Below are 24279 nucleotides of genomic sequence, written 5' to 3'. Positions count from 1 at the left end.
TAATCCCTGGGTTGGGAAGATCCCCTAGAAAAGGGAACGGCTACCCATTCTAGTATTCTGGCCTGGAGAATTCCATGGACTGTATAGTCTGTGGGGTCGTAGAGTTGGACATGACTGAGCGACTTTCACTTTCACTTTTCAGCAAAGAAACGCAGCAGAAACGAACTGGGTCTCCCCTCCTGTGGAAGGAAAAATCTGGGTTTTTCCTCTAGAGTAAGGTAAGGTTCAGTGGTAAAGAATATGCTTGCATTGCAGGAGATGGGTTGGATTGTGGCAGGAACCATAAGATTCCCTGGAGAAGGAAATGGTAACCCACTCCAGTATTAATGGCTGAGAAACTCTGTGGACAGAAAAGCCTGGTGAGCTACAGTCCATGGGATTGCAAAGAGTCGGACGTGACTTAGCGACTGGACTAAACAACAAATAAGTAAGGCTCAAATCCTTACTGTGCATTTTCCAGTATTTCATATATCAAATAAGAAGGCAAGACTCTTGCCAAACAAGGTACCCAGTAAGTGTGTGACAAGGAAGCACAGAAATCTAGTGGTGGAGCCTGCTTCAGACAAAAGCAGAAATTCCAGTTTCTATTTTACATTAATTTTTAAAGAATATAAGTTGTATTCCAACTGGGTTGTCCAAATGCTGAAAGAAAAGAAAATTTACAGATGACGGAGAGTAGACGGATGAGGGTGGGAGTGGCAACCCCTAGGGCCTTCAGTCAGTTCAGTTCAGTTGCTCAGTCATGTCTGACTTTTTGTGATCCCATGGACTGCAGCACACCAGGCTTCCCTGTCCATCACCAACTCGCAGAGCTTGCTCAAACTCATGCCCATTGAGTCAGTGATGCCATCCAACCATCTCATCCTCTGTCGTCCCGTTCTCCTCCTGCCTTCAATCTTTCCCAGCATCAGAGTCTTTTCCAATGAGTCAGTTCTTTGCATCAGGTGGCCAAAGAATTGGAGTTTCAGCTTCAGCATCAGTCCTTCCAATGAATACCCAGGACTGATCTCCTTTAGGATGGACTGGTTGGATCTCCTTGCAGGCCAAGGGACTCTCAAGAGTCTTCTCCAACACCACAGTTCAAAAGCATCAATTCTTAGGCACTCAGCTTTTGTATAGTCCAACTCTCACATCCACACATGACTACTGGAAAAACCATAGCTTTGACTAGATGGACCTTTGTCGGCAAAGTAATGTCTCTGCTTCTTAAAATTCTGTCTAGGTTGGTCATAGCTTTTCTTCCAAGGAGGAAGTGTCTTTTAATTTCGTGGCTGCAGTCACCATCGGCAGTGATTTTGGAGCCCCCCAAAACAAAATCTGCCACTGTTTCCATTGTTTCCTCATCTATTTGCCATGAAGTGATGGGACTTGATGCCATGATCTTCATTTTCTGAATGTTGAGTTTTAAGCCAACTTTTTCACTCTCATCTTTCACTTTCATCAAGAGGTTCTTTAGTTCTTCTTCACTTTCTGCCATAAGGGTGGTGTCATCTGCATATCTGAGGTTATTGATATTTCTCCCAGCAATCTTGATTCCAGCTTGTGCTTCATCCAGCCCAGCATTTTGCATGATACACTCTGTATATAAGTTAAATAAGCAGGGTGACAAAATACAATCTTGATGTACTCCTTCCCTATTTGGAACCAGTCTGTTGTTCCATGTCCAGTTCTAACTGTTGCTTCTTGACCTGCATACAGGTTTCTTGGGAGGCCGGTAAGGTGGTCTGGTATTCCCATCCCTTGAAGAATTTTCCAGAGTTTGTTGTGATCCACACAAAGGCTTTGATGTAGTCAATAAATCAGAAGTAGATGTTTTTCTGGAAACTCTCTTGCTTTTTTTATGATCCAGCAGATGTTGGCAATTTGACTTCTGGTTGCTCTGCCTTTTCTAAATCCAGAGTGAACATCTGGAAGTTCATGTTTCATGTACTGTTGAAGCCTGGCTTGGAGGATTTTGAGCATTACTTTGCTAGCATGTGAGATGAGTGAAATTGTGTGGTAGTTTGAACATTCTTTGGCATTGCCCTTCTTTGGGATTGGAATGAAAATTGACTTTTTCCAGTCCTGTGGCCACTGCTGAATTTTCCAAATTTGCTGGCATATTGAGTGCAGCACTTTCACAGCATCATCTTTTAGGATTTGTAATAACTCAACTGGAATTCCGCCACCTCCACTTGCTTTGCTCATAGTGATGCTTCCTAAGGCCCCCTTGACTTCATATTCCAGGATGTCTGGCTCTAGGTGAGTGATCATACCTTTGTGGTTATCTGGATCATGAAGATCTTTTTTGTGTAGTTCTTCTGTGTGTTCTTGCCATTTCTTCTTAATATCTTCTGCTTCTGTTAGGTCCATACCATTTCTGTCCTTTATTGTGCCCATCTTTGCATGAAATGTTCCCTGGTATCACTAATTTTCTTGATGAGATCTCTAGTCTTTCCCATTCTATTGTTTTCCTCTATTTCTTTGCATTGATTGCTGAAGAAGGCTTTCTTATCTCTCCTTGCTATTCTTTGGAACTCCGCATTCAAATGGTTATATCCTTCCGAGGACCTTGCCCAAGCTCTTTCTGATAGATAGGCTTTGAGTACTATAACTTCTAATAGCTGCCATGTTTAAATCTCATTTTGATTTTGTAATTCACATGCCAGTGTCTCTATTTTGCAGATGAAGAAACTGAATACTCAGAAAGACTGAGTTACTTGCTTAAAGGTCACACAGTTCCTGCTGGGATGCTAACTTTGATTGGACAACATGTTTTTTCTATGCACGCCCCATGTAGGAAATAGAACTATGTCAAAAGTAACATTATCATGGGGATTAATATCTATAATTTCAATAAGTCTTTATCACTTATTGGAAAATTTTTCATGTACAAGATGAAGAAGCTGGTCAGAAGATCATTGATTGAAGTCCTATCTGTGATAAAATTTAATAATTTGTTATTGGTCAAGAAAAAGCTGGTTACCTCTGGAAGTCCATGAACCAAAATTAGTTTGCAGCCAGGTTTTGTTTTGCCTGTTGATGGAATAGGTAAATATCTGACATTTAAGGGTTTTTTTTTTTCACTAACATTAAAACAAACTAACAGGAAGCCTTATATAGAAATCTGAACAATCAGCAGATCTGGCAATTGGATCTGCTCTCCTGAAAGCTGACAGATGGTTCTGAGTACCAACTGTTCATTTTAGATGTTGTCTGTCATTTTCTACTTTGCTGTATTCCTCACCATTTCCTAATGTCTCCCTGACCCTATATCGGTTGTTTTTATTTCTTTTATTCCCCTCCAATCTGGTAGCTCCCTTTATTTGTCCGGCCTGCTTTGTCCCTGCAGGCACTTTAAGGTGGGTTTCCTGATACAGAAAGCAGTAGAAGTGAAAAGAAGAGAGACTTGCATTCAAGGCTGGGACTTCCCTGGTGGTCCAGTGGCTAAGACTCTGCACTTACAATGCAGGGGACCCTGGTTCAAGCCCTGGTCAGAGAAATAGATCGCACATGCTGCAACTGAAAAATCCTGTCTACTGCAATGAAGACTGAAGATCCCACATGCTGCAATTAAGATCTGGTGCAGCCAAATAAATAAATAAGTATTTAAAAAAAATCTACCATGCCACTATTCAGTTCTATTACCTCAGGCTAATCCATTAACCACTCTGAGTCTCAGCTTCCTCATCTGTTACATGGGAATGATAAATGATTTGGGGGATGATTAAATAGTTCATGAGATTATGCTCAGTAAATGTAACTGACTCTAAGGCATCCTTAAAAAAATTTTGCCCCCACCACCAATCTGTAGATGATGCTAAAACTGACAATGTACCAACAGCCTCTCATATCCATTGTTTAGCTAACCTTTCAAATCACACTTTTCTAGACCATTTTTGTTCTCTTTTATTCAAGTAGATTTTTAATTGTGCTTCAGATCATTTCCAGCATTACTGTAATTACACAGCAACATCTTTTCATAATATGAAATGGAACAATTGAGCAAAACATGCAAAACCTCCTGCCCCCCCCACACTTGCTCATGGCACCCCTTTTTTGCCCATTGAGAAATGAAGCCCCCACACTTTCTGGCATGTGGCTATCATTGTGAATCTTTCTATCATCACTCCTGTTTCAAGGACCTACAGTTGTTAATAATATGGCATTGCCCATCATGTCTGAATAACCTTTTCTTGACTTCAACCTGAGAGTCAGCCATGGTGATGGTGTAAGTACCTGGAAAGGACAATACGAAGTGGAACTTGGAGTCCCAGTAGTGACAAGTAAGTGGTAACCCTTGGGCTGGATGCAGGTTTTCAAAGAGTCCCTGACTTAACCTCCAGCAAGAGGGAAAATGCCCCATGGAGGCCCTTACAGAAAAAACTGACCTGTATTTTGGCAAAAGCGTATAATTCAAAATAAAATTACTCAGAGTGGAAAATGGCTTTCTCCTTGCATGAATGTGAAAGGTTGAGTTGAAATTTTTGTTTTGCCTGCTGAATTCTCCATAGAATTGATCTATTTGGACCAAGTGCTGGAAGGGCTTCCCCGTTCAGATTACCCATTGTTTGTCTAACCTGTGGATGGTGCTTGGGGAGAGAGTGTTTTGAGGTTGTGCTGGGTAGGTGCTGGGGCAAACAGACACTGAAGGAAGTTTGTGCGTGCATGCATGCTCACTTACTGCAGTCATGCCTGACTCTGTGCCACCCTATGGACTGCAGCCTGCCAGGCTCCTCTGTCCATGGGATTCTCCAGGCAAGAATACTGGAGGGGGTTGCCATGCCCTTCTCCAGGGGATCTTCCCAACCCGAGGATTGAACCCAAGTCTCTATGTCTACCTGCATTGGCAGGCGGGTTCCTTTCTACTAGGGCCATCAGGGAAGCCCAAAGGAAGTCTGTATGGATCCACAAACCAATTTAACTTTTAACCAGGTGTCCATCTCATTCTGTGATTGAATCAGCCAATTTCCTTTTTGTTTCACTTTTTGGATCATTGGGCTTTCCTGGTGGCTCAGATAGTAAAGAATCTGCCAACAATGAAGGAGTCCTGGCTTCAATCCCTGGATTAGGAAGATCCCTTGGAGAAGGGAATGGTAACCTACTCCAGTATTTTTGCCTGGAGAATCCACATGGAGAGAAGAGCCTAACAGACTACAGTCCATGGGGTTGCAAAGAATCGGACATGAGTGAGCAACTAACAGTGTTGGGTCATAGCTCCGTTGCACTTAACAGCATGAACACCAACTCCTACTGGGATGTGGGGAAGACCTGCTCGCTAGCAATATCTTCACGTGTTCCTTTCTCTTGGGAGTTCATTTCCCAAGTTCTAGGTGTGGCAAAGAAGTTCCTTGGTCTTCTGAAGCACAGGCTGCTTAGCAGGGCATTGGCAACTCAGGGCCCGCTGTCTTGAAACAGACACTGCCAGTTAAGAATAGCTTTCTAAGTTTTAGGGTGCTCAGGCACAGCTGAATTATTTCACTGTTTGTGGCTGATCTATTCTTATGCTTTGCGAGCAGCTTCCACAGTGCAGCGAGAACACAGAACACAGAAGAGGGTTGTTGAGCGAGGTATCCCGGGGCTCTGAGTAGGCGGATCTGTTTTGGGAGTTTGTTCTGAGAATTCTGAAATCCAGTCATTCCAGATAGTGAGTGTGCCTTAAGCTTTTTACCTCTCCTGCTGGAGAGTAAGGAACATAAAGCACAGGCTGCCAGAAAAACCCTGGGGCTACCATCACCACTTTGGTTTTAGGCAAGTCACTTCAAGTCTCTGAACCTCAGTTTCCCTATTTCTCAGACAGCGATCACTCTATTAATGACATGAGAGGTGAGCAGGGTATATATGCTGTATCATTGGGTGCCTGATGCCTGGCATATACTAGGTGCTCAGGAAATGTCAGTTCTTTTTTCCTTTTCTGATACCCACCTGTCTGCTGCCCTAGCAGAAAGTGAGCTGAAGGCATGGAAAGAGTGCTTAATATTTTATCTGTTATCCATTCTTTTCTTTCTCTTTTCTAGAGCATTATGATTCTTTCCTGAGAGGTAAAGGAGGCCCTAAGAAGATTAAATCAGCATGTAAATTTCAGCTTAGTTCCAAGCTAAGCCTCTTGAGACATCTGTATTTTGCAGAGAAGCTTCGGCCTATAGCAGGGGCTCAAGCACAGGAGTTGTGAGCAAGCACACTGGCAGGGCCACTGGGGCTGCTCGCCTGCTGGTGCTCAAAAGGCCAAACATCAGGACAGCCTGGAGGGCTCGTTAGAACAACTTGCTAGGTGGGTCCTGCAGATTTACATTTCTCACAGTTCCCAAGTGATGCCGATCCTCCTGGTCTGGAGACCATACTTGGAGAAATGCTGCTTAGTGGGAGGAGACATGCAGGCAGTTGGGACCCCACGGCTCTGGACCCATCCTGGCTTTAGACAAGTCACCTAAACCTTAGGAGACAGGGCTTCCTCTCTGTATAACAACAGAGCAAAAAGTATAATTTGAAAAAGCATAATTTAGAACAGAGCTTCCTAATTGTTTTTTCTGTAGTGAGTGGCCATCCCAAGCCCTGCTAGACTAATGGAGGGCTCAAGGGATCTCTATCTCGGCACATGTGTAATCCACCCTGAGTGTTTGGTTGGGAAAGTCAGACTAAGAAATTAAGAGCAAGTGCTTTCAAGTTATGGAAATCTTAGGGTAAGTCCTCTATCTGCTGATCTATGCAGTCTTGCAGCTATTCACCTGGGTCTGAGCCTCAGTTTGGTTAGCTGTGAAATGGGCACAATGCTTGTATCTATATCATGCGTGTGTGCTAAGTCTCTTCAGTCATAAGAGACTCTTATGTGACCCTATAGACTGACTCTTGGCGACCCTATAGACTGTAGCCTGCTAGGCTCCTCTGTCCATGGGATTCTCTAGTCAAGAATACTGGAGTGGGTTGCCACGCCCTTCTCCAGAGATCTTCCCAACCCAGGGATTGAACCCTTGTCTCTTATGTCTCCTGCATTGGCAGGTGGGTTTGTTACCACTAGTGCCACCTGGGAAGTCCATCTATATCATAGGTTTGTGGTAAATATCAAACACAGTAGTACATGTAGAGTGCCTGGCATGCAAATACGTTACATAGAGCAAATGCTAATGAACATTAGGTATCATTCTTATCACTATCTATTATTATTTCCATTTCTCAAATTTTGCAGTTCATTCTTGTGCCTATTCTGGACCTTATTAGAAGAATAAGGAGGCAAACCTTCACTGTTCAGAAATGTAAAAACATTTTTACCTTGTAATTTTTAAAAAAAAATTTTGTCAGGGACATTGCTGTAAAACAATACTTCTCAAACTCAAATGTGCATGCATCCATATCAGTGTGGAATGTTATTAAAATGCAGATTCAGACTCAATAGGTCTGGGGTAGAGCCTGAGAACCTGCATTTCTAAGCAGCACAAGTGGACCACACTCCTGGTCCACGGACTTACACTTTGCGTGGCAAGTCTCCTCAGTAGTTGCTTTTGAACTCGGTTGCACATTGGAATCATTTGGCAACCTCTAAGCCCAGACCATACTCCAAACCAATTAAATCCTGCTCTCTAGAAGTGGGATGCAAATATCGGTCCTGGTTGAAGCTTTGGCTCATCCCAATGTGTACAGTGTCAACAGCACTGGTGCTTAAATTTGGCTCCATTGTGGAGAGTCTTTAAAAAATAATGATGCTTGGGTCTCACTCCCAGAGATTCTGACTTGGTCCAGGGTGAGCCCTGAGCTTAAGGTTTTCAAAACTCCCAGGTATTTTAATGAGCAGTCATGTTTGAGAACTACTCTCTAAGGTTCACAGCACTCTTTAGTAAGGCAAAGGGAGAAGTTGCATTTGATTCGTATTCCAGGAGCTTAAAGCAATTAATTTCCCTTCAAATGGACCCCCTTTTCCCTAGGAGATCTGCACTGAAACATGGCCAAAATAAGAGTCTTTTTTACTCTTATTTTAAAGGCAAAAACCTGTTCAACATCTGTATTCAAGAAGCTGCATTTGTACAGTAGCTCAGAAATAGACTCAGGAGAGAGTGTTCAGTTCCTAACTCCCTCCATCACCACCTTCAGCGCGACCTTGGAAAATCTTTTTATGTTTATGTTTTCATATTTTCTCATTTTTGAAACCTGGTTAATCCTACAAAGTGACCACAGGACTGGTATACGGTCTGCTGAGCCTTCACAAACACTCCCGCACACTTCTCCCAAATTGTTCTGATTTGCTGACTCCATTTGGACCTTTGTGCAAAATGCACACATAGTGAGTTGTGAAAATCTGTCACATTTAAACAATAATTTTCTATCTCTGTCTCATAAGGGTACCAATTGCTTCCTGTTATATTCACACAAAATTTAGGCTTAATACACCCCAGAGGCTCGGAGAAGTCAGCAAGAGGGTGGAAACGGTTTTTCAAAAGCTGTGGTTTTGCAGACTTGGCAGGGTCAGGCTTTTTCTCCACCTCCCCAGTGGAAACGTCCCACAACTTTCCAATGGCCCACTTGGTCCCCTAGCCCACACTTCTGGGTGATTGTCTGTACTTCAGCTTTATGACACGGGCTCATACATCTTTGTTTCCCTAGCACTCTGCACACTGCAGGGAGCATAGTAGGTGCTTAAGAAGTGACTGTCTAACGAATGAAGTGGCAGAAACAAGTAAACTCGGAGCCAAAGGATTCCAGGAAACAGAACGGAAATTATATTGAAGGGGAAAAGTAGGTAAAAATAAGGTATTCATGCTAATAAATATTGGAGGGAATCAGGAGATGCAGAACAGGCCAGGAAGCCTGCGTGAGGTTTATGTGGGACAAGGGGATGAGGTGAGGGGGTGGGTGGGTGGGTGGCTGAAACAGAGAAAAGGGAGGAAATGACCAGAGAGAAAGAAATAAAGGTAGTGACTGACTAGAGACTGAAGGAAGTTGAAGACAGAGGAAGGGAGTAGATGTAGGAAGAAGGAGGTGAGGGAAGGGGAGAGCTGTGGGGAGGACAGACCCTCCCACGAGCTAGGACAGTTGGTCCCCTCACTGAGGACAGACACAAGTGGCGAAGGTCTGACTGGGGCAGGACTGGAGGGAAAATTCACACCAGTGTGAGTAAAGTGGGCCACTGTCAGCGTTCAGAACATTTTCTGGAATCGGATATTTTCAAATTACATAATCCTCTTTGTTTTCAATTATCCTTCTCAAGAGAGTCCAGCCCCTCCCACCTTACAAATCCACCTCCGTTAAGCCCCTGACAGCCCCTACTAACACCCGGGCCACTCCTTGGCAGCCTCCCCCGGCCCTCCCTTTCCAGCCACAGCATCCTGCCCCTCCCCGCGGAGCCTCTGCTGCATCTCCAGGCATTTCCTCTCCGACTTCCAGACACTTCCGGTCGGTGTGACACACAGACTCTTAAGCCGCCTTCCTGTCCCCAGGGAGCCTCCAGGGCCACTGCCAGCCTATCGGCAGCCACTGTGCACATTGGAAAAAGGGGCCCTTGAGGTCTCTCGGGCAGATGAGCTGAAGAAAAGTGTTGGTGGGATAAAACAAGATGTGTGTCACGGAGTCAGAGACTCTAGGAGGAGGCTGTGTGTGTGTGTGTGTGTGTGCGTGTGTGTGTGTGTGTGTGTGTGTGTGGTGAAGAGAGGGGTGTGTGTACAGAGGTGTTTGGGGAGACCTGCTCATAAGAAGTGATATTTGGGCTGAGTTTTCAAAGACGAACAATTTTCCCTCTTCCAGATGGTTTTAGTGGGGGAAGGTGGGTGGAAGGAAGGGAGAGAACTGCTTAGGGGCAGGCATAGCATGTGCAGAGGAGCAGAGGTAGGAAACTGATTTTCAGTATTGCTAGAGCCTTTGTGTGAAGGTGGTGAACAGGGGGCCAAGCCGTGGAGATGAGGTTAGAACAAGTGGGAAGAACCAGGTCATGAAGGAAACTGAATGCCAGGCTCAGAGGCAGATGTCACCTTACAGGAAATAATGTCTGGTGTGAAGCAGGAATGACATGTGGAATTGTTTGTTTTTTTTAAATATATATGAACAAACTCAGCCTCAGAGGGGTATTTATAAATGACCTGCTCCATGTCACATAGTTAATGACAGAACCGTAACTTGATTCCATTTTGTTGTGCTTACACCTGGGTCTTTTCACCTAGACCTCAGGCCTCAGTGACCTGTGTTTTCCTTGCAGGACTGGCTAGGCCTCTTCACTTCCCTCTAAAACTGCAAAGGACTGGGCTCAGGTCAGTTCAGAGAATGCCCCTTGGGCCCCTAAATTGGTGCTTTAAAAAATCCAGTTGCTTCATGTCTTAACAGAAGGACTTTATTTATACCAGGTTAGTCTTTAGGAAGCTAAACCAAAAAATCTTCCACTGGGCATTTATTGGCACTGATTTCCAGAAAATATTTATATTGTCAGCTGAAAAGAGGGCAAGAGGGAAACTAGGGGAAGGGGAAGAGGACTCAGTAATATCTTAGATCTCCATGGGAAGGCAGCAACTACAGTCAGTTCTTAGTGGCCATTGGATGGTGTAGCCACTGGATTTGGTCTGGGGCTTCAATATAACTTCATTCCAGTTCTGCTTATGAGAAGAAAATGGAATTTCTTCAACATTTTTCTCCTTTTCCTGTCTTCTATACACAGGTGAGATTTCTACCGAACAGGGAGAAGGCCTCAGGGAGGAGAGAGATGAGAAAGAGCCTTGAAAATCCAATTTCTGGGGTTAATCTTCTGAATAACTGGTGGCTGAGCCATCCAGGAAACACCCACCTTAATGGCTGTGCCTGGGAAATGCCTTTGTTTCTCTCCAGCAGTGAAAAACTGCATCCTGTGTCTAAGATATGAAACCAAGAGAGGAACCCAAAGTCTCTTAGTCATCTGGAGTTCTACAACAGAGGCATTTTGGGATTAGAGGGGATGTTTATGCTTCATGTTGGTGGCATTCAGGCCTCAGTCAAAAACTTGGTTTCAAGTTGACAGACTTGATAAGAGTCCAGCCAAGGCTGACTCATGGATGAGACATCCAAGGTCTATCTTCAGAGAAGCCAGTAAATTAGCATTATCACTGCTGATAAGATGGAGTCTTTCTGAGATTTCTCTCAATAAAGATAATGTGAACAATAATGACTTCTGAGAAGGTTTCCTCAGACATCCAAGATCCATCTCCTATCAGTATTTTTTTTTTTTAAGTTTGGTTTAACATCTTTCCCTTTCTTCTCAAGTATTCCTATTAAAATTTAAGTCCAGTGACATAAATTCCTTTTTTTTTTTACACACAGACTTTTTTCTAAGGGTTGACTATTTGCAAGCCCAGTGAAGAGCATTGCCATCCTTAGGTCACAACTCTCCTACACACACACACACACACACACACACACAGAAACACACACACTGGCATTCTAGCTCCTCCTGCTGGTGGCCACTCAGCTCTAAGTCAGGGTTGACTAGTTGATTTGGGTCTATGGATCACAACTTTGAAGAATATTTTATATTTTGATATTTGATCTTGGAACATACGTCAAAATTAGATTTTTGGGATTGAGAAAAAAATTTTCTTTTCCTTTGCTCAGGAAGTGAAAATGCAGTCACGGTTTTTATATCAACATCTGCTCAAGAATCCTAATGCCAACTGATATGGGTCATTTGGATAGATTGGGAAAGGGAGGGTTGATGCCAATTTTTTGAGACACTCCATCAGGCATTTCCTCTATTGCTTCTCACCCTGTTCTAGCAGGTGACCCCTGTCTCCTCTTGTAAACCTCTCACTGAATCACAATTCTTTTGTTACACAGCAGCGGCTCCTGATGGTGATGGTGATAGCAATAGATATACTGAGTGCTAAGAACTTTATATTCTTTACCTCATTTATTCTTCTTGACAATCATACAAATGAGGTAATGCCATTTTACAGTTGGGAAACAGGTTCAGAGAAGTTAAGTATATTTCCCAAACTCACACAGCTCATAAGTATTGGAAAAAAGAAATAACACCAGGTCTACCTGACCTCAAAGTCCTGAAAGCAGTTTTGTTGTTCTCATAAAAGTTCATGATTATTTGGATTCCACTCTTGTTATGACAGGGATGCAGGGGAGAGTGAACTGATAGAAAGAGAATGTCTAAGGAAGAGGCTGCCAATGAAAATACAACTACTACAGACTAGAGTGGTCTCAAGGAAATCTTTTAGCGGATTTGATCGGTCTGTTCAATGAAGGTCAATTCTATTTAAGCCCCCTGATTCAAACTAACTGCCCATCACCCCATGAAAAAGAAATGACTGAAGATAAAAGAAATATATTTTTGACCAGAAGTGGCTTGGCAAAAAAAACACAGCTCAAGTCATAGAATCATCTCTTCAGCTTCTCTCCTGGCTTGTCTCAATTTCTCAGCTGTCAAGTGGTGGACAAGAATGTTTGCTATTTGTCAGAGTCATATTTACTTCAGTTCAGTTCAGTTCAGTCACTCAGTCATGTCCGACTCTTTGTGATCCCATGAACTGCAGCACGCCAGGCCTCCCTGTCCATCACCAACTCCCGGAGTCCACCTAAACCCATGTCCATTGAGTCAGTGATGTCATCCAACCATCTCATCCTCTGTTATCCCCTTCTCCTCCTGCCCTCAATCTTTCCGAGAATCAGAGTCTTTTCAAATGAGTCAGCTCTTTGCATCAGGTGGCCAAAGTATTGGAGTTTCAGCTTCAACATCAGTCCTTCCAATGCATATTCAGGATTGATTTCCTTTAGGTTGGACTGATTGGATCTCCGTGCAGTCCCAGGGACTCTCAAGAGTCTTCTCCAACACCACAGTTCAAAAGCATCAATTCTTCAGCGCTCAGCTTTCTTTATAGTCCAACTCTCACATCCATACATGACGGCTGGAAAAACCATAGCTTTGACTAGATGGACCTTTGTTGACAAAGTAATGTCTCTGCTTTTTAATATGCTGTCTAGGTTGGTCATGGAGAAGGCAATGGCACCCCACTCCAGTACTCTTGCCTGGAAAATCCCATGGACGGAGGAGCCTGGTAGGCTACAGTCCATGGAGTCACTAAGAGTCGGACACGACTGAGCGACTTCACTTCCATTTTTCCCTTTCATTCATTGGAGAAGGAAATGGCAATCCACTCCAGTGTTCTTGCCTGGAGAATCCCAGGAATGGGGGAGCCTGGTGGGCTGCCGTCTAAGGGGTTGCACAGAGTCGGACACGACTGAAGCAACTTAGCAGCAGCAGCTAGGTTGGTCATAACTTTCCTTCCAAGGAGTAAACGTCTTTTAATTTCATGGCTGCAATCACCATCCGCAGTGATTTTGGAGCCCAGAAAAATAAAGTCTGTCACTGTTTCCACTGTCTCCCCATCTATTTCCTATGAAGTGATGGGACCAGATGCCATGATCTTAGTTTTCTGAATGTTGAGATTTAAGCCAACTTCTTCACTCTCCTCTTTCATTTTCATCAAGAGGCTCTTTAGTTCTTCTTCACTTTCTGCCATAAGGGTGATGCCATCTGCATATTTGAGGTTATTGATATTTCTCCCGGCAATCTTGATTCCAGCTTGTGCATTCTCCAGCCCAGCGTTTCTCATGATGTACTCTGCATATAAGTTAAATAAGCAGGGTGACAATATACAGACTTGACGTACTCCTTTTCCTATTTGGAACCAGTCTGTTGTTCCATGTCCAGTTCTAACTGTTGCTTCCTGATCTGCATACAGATTTCTCAAGAGGCAGGTCAGGTGGTCTGGTATTCCCACCTCTTTCAGAATTTTCCACAGTTGATTGTGATCCACACAGTCAAAGGCTTTGGCATAGTCAATAAAGCGGAAATAGATGTTTTTTCTGGAACTCTCTAGCTTTTTCAATGATCCAGTGGATGTTGGCAATTTGATCTCTGGTTCCTTTGCCTTTTCTAAAATCAGCTTAAACATCTGGAAGTTCATGGTTCACGTATTGCTGAAGCCTGGCTTGGAGAATTTTGAGCATTACTTTACTAGCATGTTAGATGAGTACAGTTGTGCGGAGTTTGAGCATTTTTTGGCATTGCCTTTCTTTGAGATTGGAATGAAAACTGACATTTTCCAGTCCTGTGGCCACTGCTGAGTTTTCCAGATTTGCTGACATATTGAGTATAGCACTTTCACAGCATCATCTTTTAGGATTTGAAATAGCTCAATTGGAATTCCATCACCTGCACTAGCTTTGTTCGTAGTGATGCTTCCTAAGGCCCACTTGACTTCACATTCCAGGATGTCTGGCTCTAGGTGAGTGATCACACCATCGTGATTATCTGGGTTGTGAAGATCTTTTTTGTATAGTTCTTCTGTGTATTCTTGCCACCTCTTCTTAATATCTTCTGCTTCTGTTTGGTCCCTACCATTTCTGTCCTTTATTGAACCCATCTTTGCATCATATGTTCCCTTGGTATCTCTAATTTTCTTGAAGAGATCTCTAGTCTTTCCCATTCTATTGTTTTCCTCTATTTCTTTGCACTGATCACTGAGGAAGGCTTTCTTATCTCTCCTTGCTATTCTTTGGAGCTCTGCATTCAAATGGGTATATCTTTCCTTTTCTCATATTTACTTACAAATGAGCAAAATAGTCTAACAAAACCTCCTTTGTAGTATATTTGGTAGTTTCATCAGATTATGAACATTTGTTTTATCCTCTTTGGTGTGAGTGACCTGAAAAATAGAAGTGGAATTTCATAACATTCCAGTATGAGACACTGAGAAACATGGGCATTGTTTTCCTTAGTGTCCCACACTAGCCATACTTCTTCCTGGAAGGTTCTACTGCACCATCAGGGTGGCTGTGGAGAAGAGCAGAAACAGGGTGCTGGACAGGATAACAGGGGTTTGCTGGCTCCCTGTACAACCTGACCCCATTCTACCATCATGTCAGCATCCACCTGCCTTCCAGAGAAACCCAGGTACCTGTACCATGAATCACCTGCTTCTAGTTTATGACCTAATAGGTCAAGCAACGGTATTAGGCATTGAGGGTATTTAGACCTACTCCCTAGAATTAATTGAGAATTAAATGAAACAATGTATGTAGAATATAAAGTACCATGCCTGGCTTGCAGTAAACACTCCAGAGTTAATTATTATTGTATCTTTTAAAACAGGTTCTCACTTGCATGAAGGCTGGGGCAGTGTTTTCACTGGTGAATCACCAGGACCTCACACAGGTATAGGTACATGGACAAACTCAATAAATACCAGTTAAAACAGATACAGAAACCTGGCCCAGGATGCCAGCATCTTCCATCTGGGATACTGCCCTGGCCTGTCTGGTCTCCCTCCTTCCCTCTTGTCTATGCCCTTGGTTGCTTTAGCATAGAACCCTGCCTGGGAGCCTGGTGAACTTGGCCCCTGCCCTGTCTGGTTTCTGTTCCTCCACAGCCTTGTCTTTTCCTGCCTTAAGCTTTTCCCAGACATGCTTTCCTCTCTTCCTCCCTTTCTTTCCTCCTGGCCTGCCAACATGCTGTTTCCTTCTCCAGGTCATGTCTATGCATCCTCCAGGTCTCAGTAGAAACATTCTTCAAGGAGGTCTTCCCTGCTCTCTGTCCAAAGTCACATTGATCCGTTTCCCCGTCTCCTTTCTCTTCTATAACACTTTCAGTGTTAAGGTTTGTTCTTTCATCAGAGGCGAGCTCAGTAAAGTGCTGATGGAGGCTCCCTAGAGCAGATTTGGCACAAGCCAACTCTGCGTTCAGTGATCTCACATTAGTAGATCGACATCAGCCTTGGTGGGAATATTTTGTTTGTTGTTGTTGTTTAGTCACTAAGTCGTGTCCAACTCTTCTGCAACTCTATGGACTGTAGACCGCAAGGCTCCTCTGTCCATGGGATTTCCCAGGCAAGAACACTGGTGTGGGTTGCCATTTCCTTCTTTAGGGGATCTTCCTGACCCAGGGATCATCCGATATCTCTTGCATTGGCAGGTGGAGTCTTTACCTCAGAGCCACCTGGGAAGCCCATTTATGAAATTAAATATGTCTAAGCTGAGACTTTCAGGGTGACCATATTGAAATGCGTACTGTATAAATCAATCTATCTATTTACCTATCTATCCATCCATTCATCTATCTATCTATATCTGTATGGACATCTATAGATTAATCATCTTGACAACGACCTCTGAAGTTAGTAATGTGTCTCCTGTTTTTCAAATAAGGAGAGTTAGGCTCAGCAAAGTAAGTAATTTCCCCAATGTCACAGAGTGAGTAAGCTGAAGACCCCCTGAGACTGCGCCTTGGGGCTTGGCTCCAGCCTGTTGCCTTCTTCTCTTGACTGTCTGCACCCACACTGGCTTTAGCTTGGCTTGGGTTTCTGAATTTGGATTGAGGCCTGTCTGTTCCCAAACAGACTGGTCTCTCTGGATTCGCTTGCCTGGTCCCCAGTCTCATAATGGCAGCTGGTTGGCTGCCTATCTCTGCTCGGATTATGGTCTTCAGCCTATCCTCTGGATGAGCCTACTTTAGAGGACCTATGTGTGGGCCAGTGGACACAGGACATGGCACAACGGACAAGGTCTGGGAAGCCTCCAGAACCTCAAGTCAGCAACTGGACAGTAGGGTAACCAAGTCATCCTGGTTTGCCCTGGACTTTCCTGATTTTAGTGCTGAAAGTCCCATGTCTTGGGAACCCCCTGCAGTCCCAGGCAATCTGGAATTGTTGGTCACCCTTCTCAGAGCACTGAGAGCTCTGAGCCAGCAGAGGAAGGGAAATCCCAAAGGGGCTTTGAAAGCACAGCATCCATGTAGCCAGTCCGTTTGGTCGCTTTCACACTGCCTGCTGACTCTGTCTGTGCCCCCATCTTCATGAATGACCAGGACCAAAAGCAAGCCATTTAATTTCTCTATGTCTCTGTTGGTACATCTGTAACATGGAGATAATGAGGGCCAGATACATAATTTGTGGGGCTCAGCGTGAAATGAAAATGTGGGGTCCCTTATTCAAAACTTATTAAGAACTTCAAGATGCTACTGCAGAGCACAGGGCCCTTCTGAATCGGCGGGAGAGGGGGCTCTTTTTGCAACACCCCTGATCTGAAGCCCATGAAGCTGGTGCTGGTTATAGATAACACCATCCAGAGTTGAGGGGACTTAATGACCCAAAGCATCAACAGCACTGAGCATGGTGCCTGGCCCAGGGAAAATGTCCAGAAGGTGTGGGTGATTATTTCTGATGTCTGGCCTGGGCTCCCCGTGGCTTGCTCAGTCCTTTTCAGAACAGAGTCCTGATTTCTTACTTTGACATAATGTAAATTGGGTGATTTTTTTGTAAGTCACTTCAGCTTTTCTAGGCTCAGATTTTTCCCTCTATAAAACATGGGGATTGCAGGAAATCTCTAAAGGGCTTACCAGCTCTAAATCTGTTTTGACCAACTCCATGACATTTATATATACAAGGTCTTAATGTTCTCTTGAAAGTACTTTCTCCCTCCCTGGGTTTGCTGAGATTCAATTTGGCCTTCAAGTTCCTTTCATATTAATGAATCTCTCTTCCCAAACCTGAATACATAAATCAAGGGTCCTGAGCTGATTTCTAAAGTTTCTCTAATTCAAAGGTCAACCCATTTTCCATGTGAGCAGTCTCAGGCTTGGGCTGGCTGGCTGCCTTGCCAGGAGCCGTAGAACGAGAGGGAGGAGGTTAGGAACCAGGCCCTGCTCCTCCAGACAATGAGACCGTTTCTCTCCTGACTAAGGACACAGCAGAAGACATATTTATAATCATACTTTGCAATGATTCTTGTTTTCAAAAGTTATTTTTGATGTGGACCATTTTTAAAGTCTTCATTGAACTTGTTACAATATTGCTTCTTGTTATAATATTGTTCTAACATGTTGTAACAACAATATTGAACTTGTTACAGTATTGTTTTTTTAACTTCTTTTCATTTATTATTATTTTTAATTGGAGTATACTTGCTTTACAATGTTAGTGTTAGTTTCTACTGTACAAGAATGAATTCAGCCATCTGTATACATATATCCCCACCCTCTTGAGCTTCCCTCACATCCCACCCCTCTAGGTCACTACAGAGCACCAAGCTGAGCTCCCTGGGTTTTACAGCAACTTCCCACTAGATATCTATTTTACACAGGGTAGTGTATATATGCCAATGCTACTCTCTCAATTCATCATACCCTCCACCCCCATGTCCACATGTCCATTTTCTACACCTATGTTCCTGCATTGTAAATAGGTTCATCTGTACCATTTTTCTAGATTCCATATGTATGCATTAATAGTATGGTACCTGTTTTTCTCTTTCTGACTTACTTCACTCTAGGTCCATGTTGTTTATGTTCTGATTTATTGGCCGTGGGGCATATGGGATCCCAGCTCCCTGACCAGGGGTTGGACCTGTATCCCCTGCATTGGAAGGTAAAGTCTCAACCACTGCATTGCCAGGGAAATTCCTGCAATAATTCTTTTCTGAAAAATTTCTTATAAAAACAAAAAAGTAGAAAAGCAAAAAAAAAAAAAAAACAAAACGGTAAATTTTCCTCTAGGCTTCACTGTATGATTTTTTTCAAGTATGTTCCCATTTCTCCAACCCAGGACACCTGATGCAGGCTTGGTTTCACGATTTCTCCAGTCATTTCTATTTCGTAAGGAAGACGGTTTCCTCCCTCCCCATTTGAGCACAGGATTCCCAGACCCTTCCTTCTCATGTTTCTGTACTCCAGGGTGAATAAACAGATGTTCCTTTAAAAGCACATCTTCTTAACCTTTTGTTTGCCTCTATCTCAACTGGTCTTTGGGGGATATTTAATCATCCCCTTAAAAGAAAAGGTTGAAAGAAGGAAGGAATGTTCTCAGCCATTCCCTGAGTCTGGTCCATGTGAATTCCCACCAGACCTCACCATGGGGCATCTGGTCATGTGCCTGGTGGTTGGAAATTTTTGAGCTTTTCCCAGGGGTGAGAGTTGGAGACCAAAAAAAACCTCTCTGTGTCTCTGGAAATCCTGTTACTCCCGAATATCATATCCGCGCTTATTCATGCTGGTCCTTTCATGGAGATATCTCTGGCTGGACAAAGGATTCAGCTTACTTTTTGAGTGATATCTTTTTAAATTTAAGGTTATACTTTTCACATGAACTGGTTCATGTGATCAAACATCAAACTGGCCAGATCAAACATGTATTGTTTCAGGGGGATTAAAGACTAATTTTTCCCTTTTAGATTAATCTGCCCCTCTGTTGCTGCAGTGGTCCCGAACTGACAGATGCTTCTGAGTCAACGGGAAAGGGTTTTTCGCACTGCCCTCAACATTCACTGAGATTTAGAGCAATATCCCCTTCTCTCCACTTTCAAGCAGCTTAGAAAGGAAGCCTAGAGGCTCACATTCTTAGCAACTGTGATTTGCCAACCAGTTTGACTCAGCCTGTGAATGAGGTTTGTAAACTAAGAGCACTTTCCGGGGAACACTGTCTTCCTTTTCCACAGGCTGTGTAGTGATCTCCTTTCTAGAGGAAAGTCACAGAAATCTGGGGCTGCTATGAAATTTTCGGCTGGTATCAGGCCAACATGAGGGCTGAGAATCTTGTAGTGAAGTGTGGGGGTGGGGTGGCCTTTACAAAACAAACCCAGAATGTCTTGCACTTAAAACAAATCCCAATTTAGAATCTAGGCTGGCACCAATTTCAGAAATGGATACTTTCTGCTTCCTGCCCCCATCCTAACACAGTGATTCTTCCTAGTTGTAGAAATTATAGGGTTGCAGGGGTAGGTATAGTTGTTTAGGTCGAGGGAGTATTTGCTGGGATCCCCAACCTCCAGGATCTAATGCCTGATGATCTGAGGTGGAGGTGATGTTATAGTAATAGAAATAAAGTGAAGTGTGCTAAGTTGCTTCAATTATGTCCTACTCTTTGTGATCCCATGGACTCTAGCCGGCCAGGCAAGAATCCCAGAGTGGGTTGCCATTTGCTTCTCCAGAGGATCTTCCCCACCCAGGGATTGAACCCACATCTCTTACATCTCCTGCATTGGTAGGCACATACTTTACCACTAGCACCACCTGGGAAGTGCTAATAGGAATAAAGTGCACAATAAATGAAAAATGTTTGAATCATCTGGAAACCATCCCTCCCCGCCAATCCATGGAAAAATTACCTTCTGCAAAACTGGTCTATGATGCCAAAAAATGTTGGGGACCGCTAGAGGGAGAAGGAAAACTAGGGGGCAACTCCTGTGTGTGCAGGAGAGGGCAGTGATGAGAATTGGTGTATCCATAAGAATTTGTCTTACAGGCTCACATGATTCTATAAACACTAATAAGTACAGGTGGTCATAATTTTCATGAATAGATAATCAGAAGAAAATTTAAGTTCTAGAAAAAATATTCTAGGCCTAAAATCCTTCAAGACTAAGAATGTCCTACAGTCAAACTGGATTTTTATTTTGGGAGGATTTCAGCTGTCTGTAGGCGTCTTATTTTAGTGATCAGGAAATGGGCAACCAGAAAGGTAGAGTTGCCCTAGGTTGTAAAATCTCTCTGTGAACAACTTGGTTTCCAGAGAATTTTTCCTGTCCAGTTCAGCCAGGATAAAAACTGGCTCCTTACCTACCCAACACAGTCGGGGGAGATGGTGGTCTTTTCTTTAAAAGCAAGTCTATTGTGACTTAATTGGCCCTTGGTCAGCTGCCTTGTCTAGAGTGGCCAGGACTCTTACCTGCTCTGGCCTCTCTCTCTTTTGGCAGATAATTTTATTTATTTATTTTTGGCTGTGCTGGGTCTTTGTTGCAGTGCATGGGCCATTTTGGTGGCTTTTCTTGTTGCAGAGCACAGGCTCTAGGGTGTTACCGGGAACGAATCCATTGTCCCTGGCATTGGCAGGCAGACAGATTACCTGGGAAGTCTTCTCTCTTAGGAAGGTTCATTCTTAGCAAAAAAGGGAAGGATGGTTCAGTGAACCCAAAAGACAGTGAAATACTACTGAGAGCCAAAAATCAAAATCAAGATTGGTAGTCCAGGTTTTGATAATTTGGGTATATCTAGGAAAAACCTTACATGGCTGGTGAAGTGAATCACATCTTATTTTGGTATGGGTTCAGAAATATTCTACATTAATAAAGAAATGTACCTGCTTCCCCTATTGCTTATGACCTTCTCTTATAGTTAGTTGGGAAGTGTAATGGAACAAACCAGTGAAATATCATGCATTATTATATATTGGTACAACACTTAACAGTTAATGAGAACACAGTATTCCATCTGCTCTAAATATCAGTTTTGTGACGTATGTGTTCCCATTTTCACAGATAAGGAAGTTAAAACCATAGGAAAGAATGACTTGCTCAAGGGCCGACGATTAAGTGGCAGATGTGGGGCTTGACCCAAGGACTTCTTATTCCAATTCAATTCCATCTTAAAACAATTTATTCCAGGTGATGAGAAATTCTTCTCTAGGACCCTGGCAAAAACAGACTTCATTCCCAGGCAGGTTAGATGCTTCTATTAACAATAGCTACACCTTTTATTGGACTGACAAAAATGATTGTTTGGGCTTTTCTGTAATGCCTTATGGAAAAACATGAATGAATGCTTTGGCCAACCCAATACCTTGCAGAACTAAACAACAATAATGGTGGTGGGAGGCGGGGGTGAGGTGGAATTAGGACAAGTAAAGTTGGATTAGAAGCAGATGATATATCAGATCTTATTACATAAAATAAAAATATTTGGGGAAAACGTCTCTTCTAATTATGTTGACAGTGGTGGGGAGAGAATATTCTTTTGTCTCTAGCTGTTGCTCTGGCTGTGCCCTTGTGTACTGAATACCAACCCTAAACATGAGGAGACTGAAGAGTGAAGCTAACCATGCCACGTTTCAGCTTCTCTGAGATTCCCCTAAGTTTAGCCTTAGTAAATGTTTTTAACATACATGACACTTCCCTAACCTTGGGGAAAAATTAAATGAGTTAGTCCTTTTGAGAGATGAGAGACATTCTATAATATTTGTCTACCAGAAGGTGAAAAAAGCATTTAGCTCCAATCTTCATGGAGAAACAAAATCTGTATGCTGACCATTTGACTTGTTAAATCTTTTTTAAGTTACAGAGAAGCAAAATAGCCCAGGAAAATACTTGCCCTTTCTCTATGAAAGAGGATGTGGTGTAACCTACTTCTGTCATCTGCTGAACAAAGATGGATGTGTGGGTGAGGGGCGGTGGTGAAAAGCTGGAAATATATTGCAACAAGACTCAACCCAATATCGAGGCAAAGGAGCCATAATGAACTTTGGTGGAAACCCAGAAATGGTTGCTAATCTTCAATTGTAATGTCACCAAAGCACCACTACAAAAGGTCTGGCCTTGCTGTTTTTGGAAGCATGAGCATTTCTCTGGAAAAAGTCTGCTCTCACCTCTTTGCTCCAACCTTCGTCTGACTGTTTCTGAATCTGTCCCAAAGAAGAGAAGCAGGTGAGCCATTTGGTGTCCACCAGGGGTAAGCATGGCCTTTCCAAACTAGACCCTGGCTCACCAGGCCTGAGGATGAAGCAGGGCCAAGTGCAGTCATCTGTTCCATCATCCTGCCTTTCTGTCGAGTGGATGAAAACCTCTCCTGCTTTATACAGCTGGCCGAGAAGTGATATTCCACACCTGCCTGCGGGCAACTCATTCCTTGGGGTAGCACCCCCAGCTTCCTGGGAGGTCCTCTCACTTTTGAAACTGAGTCCCTCATGTTGTGTCTTCCTTCAGTGCAGCTGGCTACTGTTTTCTAACAATATGAGACATCTGGGACTGATGTTGTCCCCCCTCACCTCTGACCATTGCCTAGAGCAAGGGCAAGATGGCCTCTCACGCCACATAACCCCTGCCTTACATTCCTGACTCAAAGAATTCTCCTGTCAATCTCCATCTCAAAGAACAAGCTCTTACATTATTTTAAATTGAAGAATAATTGCTTTAAAACATTGTGTTGGTTTCTGCTGTATAACAACGTGAACCAGCTATAAGTATACATATATCCCCTCCCTCTTGAGCTTCCCTCCCTTCCCCCACCCCCTAGGTCACCACACAGAACAGAACTGAGCTCCCTGTGCTATACAGCAAGATTCCCACTAGCCATCTATTTTACAAATGATAGTGTGTATATGTTAATTCTCCTCTCCCAGTTTGTCCCACCCTCTCCTTTCCTCACTGTGTCTGTAGGTCTGTTCTCTACGTATGTGTCTCTTTTCTTGCCTGGCAAATACATTCATCTGTACCATTTTTCTAGATTCCATATATTTTTAATTAATTAATTAAATTTTTCTCACTCAGTCATGGCTGACTCTTTGTGTGCTAATCTAAAGATTAGCAGCCTGCCAGACTCTTCTGTCCTTGGGATTTTCCATGCAAGAATACTGGAGTGGGTTGTCATTTCCTTCTCCAGGGGATCTTCCTGACTTAGGGATCGAACCCACATCTCCTGTGGCTCCTGCATTGCAGGCAGTTTCTTAATCACTTGTGCCACCTGGGAAGCCCTTAATATATGATATTTGCAAGCTCTTGTTAAGATGATGTGTGTATATGTTAGTAGCTCGGTCATGTCTGACTCTTTGTGACCCCATGGACTGTAACTCGCCAGGCTCCTTTGTACATGGAATTGTATAGGCAAGAATACTGGAGTGGGTTGCCATTCCTTTCTCCATGTTAAGATGATACTGCCTCTTTTTTTCAAGTATCTTCCTCAGGTCATTCCCTGGGCAAGAGAACTAACTAATTCATCTTGTGAGACTTTCAGGAAGCTAATAATATTAAACAAGAAACAGCATGAAGAGTAAGGAGGTTAAAAGAAAAAACTTTAGAATTAATAGATTTTCTAGTGTGGATCACATGGACTCTCAGAGTTAAACTTCAGGATGGTTCTTTGGCTGTTTCTGGTTTTGTATTTGAGGAAATGGAGCCTCAGTTCCACTGTGAATAGAAAAGCTGCAGTTCAGTGTCTTACTGATTCTAAGGCTGAATACTCAAAGAGGACAGGGGCCCAGTGATAGGGAACAGCCCCCACCCCCCCAGGTTAAATCCTCTGTCTCTGCCTCTTTTTACATTTGTTGTTTTACATTTTACATTTGTTGGTCCCCTGGAAGCCATGGGAATCTAGCTCCATGTGTAATTCACAAAACACAGCCAGGGTCCAGTTAGTTGGGGATGGGTAGAGTGATCTAGGCTATAGTCTTGCTCTGTCCGGGAGCTACAACAGCCAGGAACATGGCTTATTGACTGTAGTGAGATGTCCTCAAGCTCTCTCACCAGAACATCCATACTTCTATTTTCTCCCTGATCTTCTCCAAATGTTTCCAGTGTTACTCCCAGTCT

General features: G+C 43.3%; 1 protein-coding gene, 2 long non-coding RNA genes and 1 other non-coding gene across 8 annotated transcripts in view; 2 read left to right on the top strand and 2 right to left on the bottom strand.

The window, feature by feature from the left end:
* SLC9A9 (solute carrier family 9 member A9) overlaps positions 1 to 24279 on the bottom strand; it is a 634995-nt gene that overhangs the window by 34524 nt on the left and 576192 nt on the right. The gene's annotated exons all lie outside the window — the stretch shown is intronic.
* TRNAV-UAC (transfer RNA valine (anticodon UAC)) lies at positions 3409 to 3481 on the top strand. The gene has a single exon. It is a non-coding gene; the product is annotated as a tRNA-Val (tRNA).
* Positions 8585 to 11089, top strand: LOC145538091 (uncharacterized). The gene is made up of 3 exons (XR_014076634.1): positions 8585 to 8718; positions 10157 to 10208; positions 10610 to 11089. It is a non-coding gene; the product is annotated as an uncharacterized LOC145538091 (long non-coding RNA).
* Positions 10267 to 22642, bottom strand: LOC145538095 (uncharacterized). The gene is made up of 2 exons (XR_014076638.1): positions 22341 to 22642; positions 10267 to 14639 (listed from the first exon to the last, which is right to left on the bottom strand). It is a non-coding gene; the product is annotated as an uncharacterized LOC145538095 (long non-coding RNA).

Source organism: Giraffa tippelskirchi, chromosome 2, assembly GCF_054371585.1.
Source record: "Giraffa tippelskirchi isolate mGirTip1 chromosome 2, T2T-mGirTip1v1.2.pri, whole genome shotgun sequence".
NCBI lineage: Eukaryota > Metazoa > Chordata > Mammalia > Artiodactyla > Giraffidae > Giraffa > Giraffa tippelskirchi.
The sequence above is the reverse complement of the archived record's forward strand: the minus strand, read 5'-3'. Positions and strand labels throughout refer to the sequence as shown.